This window comes from Penaeus monodon, chromosome 9 (assembly GCF_015228065.2).
Source record: "Penaeus monodon isolate SGIC_2016 chromosome 9, NSTDA_Pmon_1, whole genome shotgun sequence".
NCBI classification, from domain to species: Eukaryota; Metazoa; Arthropoda; class Malacostraca; order Decapoda; family Penaeidae; genus Penaeus; species Penaeus monodon.
This window is the reverse complement of record NC_051394.1, coordinates 25,417,679-25,422,802: the sequence shown is the minus strand read 5'-3', so window position 1 is coordinate 25,422,802 and position 5,124 is coordinate 25,417,679. Positions and strand designations below refer to the sequence as shown.

The 5,124-nt window shown below is 19.2% G+C and overlaps 1 protein-coding gene across 1 annotated transcript in view; it reads right to left on the bottom strand.

Annotated features, from left to right (window-relative positions):
• Nucleotides 1-5,124, bottom strand: part of LOC119576685 (inactive hydroxysteroid dehydrogenase-like protein 1) — a 57,941-nt gene that overhangs the window by 5,616 nt on the left and 47,201 nt on the right. The window lies entirely within an intron of this gene.

Sequence of the window (5,124 nt, the reverse complement as noted above, 5' to 3'; positions counted from 1 at the left end):
ATTATCATTGTACATTATTTTGGTTTTTTGGGGAACAGTTACTGTTAATACTGTTTTTATTATTATCATTGACATTATGATTATTCAAATGTTATTAACAAAGGGAAAGCAGGTGAGATCAGGTAGGACTATTAACCAATTTCTGTTGCCATAATTTCTTGAACCTGGAAGTAGAGTATATAAAGGATGAGCCAATAAAATTCTGATGAACATTTGTTATTTATGTGTAATTAGGCAATTAGGGGAAAAAAGAATGGCTTTGTAATATTTTCCTCACTGTTGCACTTTAATCCCCCCCCCCTGAATGCAACATACAGAGTTCAGTGAATTACTGCAATTGCTGAAATATGATATCAGCATTTGTAGAGCCATCAGTGTGAGCACAAATTATAATAAACAAAATGGCATATATGTGCCTGCCATCCCAGCATTGTCAACATCACTTTAAATGAGGGGGATAAAAAATTATCTCTAGGTTTGAATGATTGGGTAATGGATGTTACTGCCTTTCAGTTTAAAATATCACATCTTATTACAATGCACTCTTAGATCCTTAATGTCTCCCCTTCTCTTCATTATTCCAAAACTTTCTGAGGATTGCCACAAAAAGGCAACACACGGAAAACAAGGAACTTTCAAGAAAGCCATTGTTCTACAAAAAGTAGTAACATATAAATAGGCAAAATATTTACATTCTTAAGTGCAAGGGAACAAAGTAAACAAGAAAAACCACAAAAATGTGTTTTTACTTGATGAGGATACATGATAAACATAAATTGAACACTAGTTACATCCACAAAAATGGTATGGTGGTGATATGAAGACATGCAAATTTTTTTTCATAAATATTCATAATTTTTTATTCATATGCGATTGTGCTAAGGGAAAGGTAAACTTTTCCTCAAAACATGAAATTTCCAGTCAATATAAATATTTGGGACTCAACTTTGGCAACAGGAGACAAATGCAATGCCTAATTTTCCCAACAACTAGCAATAGAAAAATTATTTTGGCTAATGCAACCTGTAACATACTGTGTATTTTACAGAGATCAATATGATTCAGTGACTAAATAGTTTTTTTAAACCATTTAATAAAATTAAATACAATAACATGTTTCTCCATAATTTTTTATAACTGCAGTCTGTGATTTAATGTAAAACAGAAACTATTTATAAGCTATTTTCTCCTCGTATTTTATGTATTATAATATAAAAAATGCTGCTTTAGTCCTATATATATATATATATATATTTATATATATATTAATCTATGTATATATATTAAAAAATATATAAAAATTATATATTATATATATTAATATATGTATTGTTGTGTTATATATTCTTATGAAAAATTTTTTAAAATATAATTTTATTTTTTATTATTTATATATTTTAATATAAAATTTATATAATATATTATGTATAGTATATGTAGTGTATTTTCTTATGTTTTTTTTATTATATTTAAAATTTATATATTATTTTATTTATAATATTATTTTATATATTTACAGAAAAAATAAAAAAAAACATACAGAAATTCTAAAAAGATAAAAAAACTTAGAGAAAACAAATCTGACAAATTTTTTTTAAAATTTAAAATATATATTAATTTTAAAATTATTTAAAATATTATTATTATATATTATATATAAATATTTTATATCCCATATTATTTATGTATGTATATATAATATATATATTATATTATTATAATAATATAATAAAATATATTTATATATTTTTAATTAAAAATGTTGTTTTGTTTATATATATTATATATATGTTTATTATAGTTTTATATTGTTTTTAAAATATTATATTTTTATTGTTATAATATATATATTATAAAAGTTTATTTTATATTATTTTATTTTAAAATTTTATATTTTATATTATATTATATCTATTTATATTATAGTTTTTATATATATATATTTTTTTTATTAAATTTTTATATATATGTTTTTTTTTTATATTTATATTTTTTTTTTTTGTTTTATTTTTTTTCTTTTTTTTGTTTTTTTTTATTTTTTTTTTTTCTTTATTTTTTTTGTTTTTTTTTTTTTGTGTTTTTTTTATTTTTTTTTTTTTTTTTTTTTTTTATTTTTTTTTGTTTATTTTTTTGTTTTTTTTTTAGTTATTTTTTATTTTTTTTTTTTTTTTTTTATTTTTTTTTAGTTTTTTTGTTTTTTTTTTTTTTTTTTGATTTTTATTTTTTTTTTTTTTTATTTTTTTTCTTTTTTTGTTTTTTTTTTTTTGTTTTTTTTTTTTTTTTTATTTTATTTTTTTATTTTTTTTTTTTTTTATTTTTTTTTTTTTTTTTATTTTTTTTTATATTTAAAATTTTAACTTTATTTTTTCTAATTTATTTTTTTTTTCTTTTTTAAAATTTCCCCTTTTTATTATTATTAAATATATTATATTATTTTTTTTACTATAATTTTTTATATCTTATTATTTATATAATATATATTTTATATTTTCTATTAAATTTTATCCTTATTAATTTATATCTTTTTTATTATATATTAAAATAATATTTTATTTTTATTTTTATTTTTCCTTTTTTATTTTCTTTTTTTTTTTCTTTTTTTTTTCCTTTTTTTATATTTTTATTCTATTTTTTTTTTTCTTTATCTTTATTTCTTTTTCTTATTTTTTTCTTTTTTAATTTTTTTTTTTTTTTTTTCTTTTCTTTTTCTCTTTTTTTTCCCCCTTTTCTATATTCCTTTTTTTCTTAATTTATCTTCTTTCTTTTCTTCTTTATATTTCCCCCTTTTTTTTTCACCAAAAAAAATTTTTTTTTTTTTTCTTTCCTTTTTTCCCCCTCTCTTCACTATCTTTTTTCTTTATCCTAATCTTTTCCCCTTTTTTCCCTTTTTTTATTCTATTTTCTTTTCTACTTTTTTTATTTTTTTTAAATTTCTTTCTTTTTTTTCTTTTCTCCCCTTTTTTTTTTACTATTATTTTTTATCCCTTTTTTCTTTCTTTTTTCTTTTTTTTTTTTCCCCTTTTTTTTTTTTTTTTCCTTTTTCTTTATCTATTTTCTTTTTTTTTTAATTTATTTTTTTTTTTTTTTATTTATCTTTTTGAATATTACGATTTTTTTTTATTTTTTTTCTTAATATATATATATTTATTTTATATTTATTTTATTATTATTTTATTAATTAAAATATATTTTTCTTGATATATATATAATTCCCCATAACTTAAATTTTTTATTATTATTTATATTTTATAATTTTAATTTTTATTTATTTTTTTATATCTTTTATATATATATATATCACTCTATCCCTTATTTTAATTTTTTTTATATAATAATTAAATTAAAATTTTTTAAATTATATATTATATAATATATATATATATTTTTATAATATATATTAAATACATATACATTACATTTAATATTATATAATATATTATTATTAATATTATATAATTATTTATATATATATATTATAAAATTAACCAAAATTTTTATTATATATAATATAATACTATAAAAATCCTTTTAAAAATTTTTTTTTTAATTAAAATAATATATAAAAAAAAACTTTTTTTATTAAATTTTAAAAATGGGTTTTAAAAACTATTTAGTATAAAATATTTTTTTTAAAATAAATATTTAATTTCATTAAAAATATTTTTTATTCTATTTTAAAAATTTGGCATTGCCTTTGTTTTTTCAAGTTATAAAAATTTATATTACTGATTTTTTTTTTAAAATTTTTTCCCCGAATATATAATAAAAAATTTAATATTTATAAAAAAATTTATTTTATATAAAAATTTTTTATTAACTTTCAAATTTTTGTTTTTATTACCTCATCAATAAAAAAATTTTTTGTGGTTTTTTTTTTTTACTTTTTTTCATTAAATTAAATATTTTTCTTTTATATTTTACTCTTTTTTTAGAACAAGGGCTTTTTTAAAATTCCTTGTTTTCCGTGTTTTGCCTTTTTTTGTGGAAACCCTCAGAAATTTTTTAAAAAAAAATAATGAAGAAGGGGAGACTTTTAAGGATCTAAGAGTGCTTTTGTAATAATGTGTTTTTTAAAAACTAAAAGGCAGTAACATCCTTTACCCCTCTTTCAAACCTAGAATAATTTTTTACCCCCCTCATTTAAAGTGATGTTGACAATGCGGGGATGGCAGGCACAATATGCCATGTCCCTATGTTTTTTGTTTATTATAATTTGTGCTACACTGGGTCTACAAAAACTATATCATATTTCAGCAAATTTCAGTAAATTTACTGAATCTTATTTTGAATTCAGGGGGGGGGGATTAAGTGCAACATGAGGAAAAAAATTAAAGCCTTCTTTTTTCCCCCAATTCTAATTACCTAAATAACAAAATGTTTTTTTTTCGAATTTTATTTGGGTCTCCTTTTATACTCTACTTCGGGTTTAAGAAAATTTTGGGAAAAAAATTGGTTAATATCCTACCTGATCTCACCCCTTTCCCTTTGTTAAACATTTGATAATCTAAAGTCAAAGATAATAAAAAAACAGTATTCGAACTGTTTTCCCCCCAAAAAACAAAGGGAAAAGGGAATCAGATGAGGTAAGTTTTACTGCTAAATGACATGATGAATAGCCATGTGGAGCCACTATGTTAAAAAAAAATTCACAAAGGAAACTATATAAATAGTGTATTTCCCAGTGCCAAAGTTTTAAGGGGAAATGACTTGGTCAAAATTTTTTTTAACAATTAGGAATTTTTTACAATTTTTTATGGGGTATGGGTTTACATAATTTTACAAGAGGTTTTTAATGCTTATCAACATGGAGTCAAATACTAGGCCCACTTGACTTTACCGTTCGTCCTAACCCCGAACTTTATCTTATTTTGATATTAATTATTTTATTATTAACATTTTCTATTTTTCCAAATATCCTACTCTAAATGTGATAACTTAAAACCTTTTACTTCTGGGTATAAGGGAAAGATAATGGTTATGGTTAATGGGTTAAAGGGAAAAAAAAAAAAAAAAAAAAAAAGAAAAAAAAAAAATTTAAAGGTAAAAGGGGAAGCAAAATAGTTAATATTTTAGGGGAAAGGGGGGTTGGTTGATTTGTTGAATTTTTTTGGGGGGGGGGGGTTT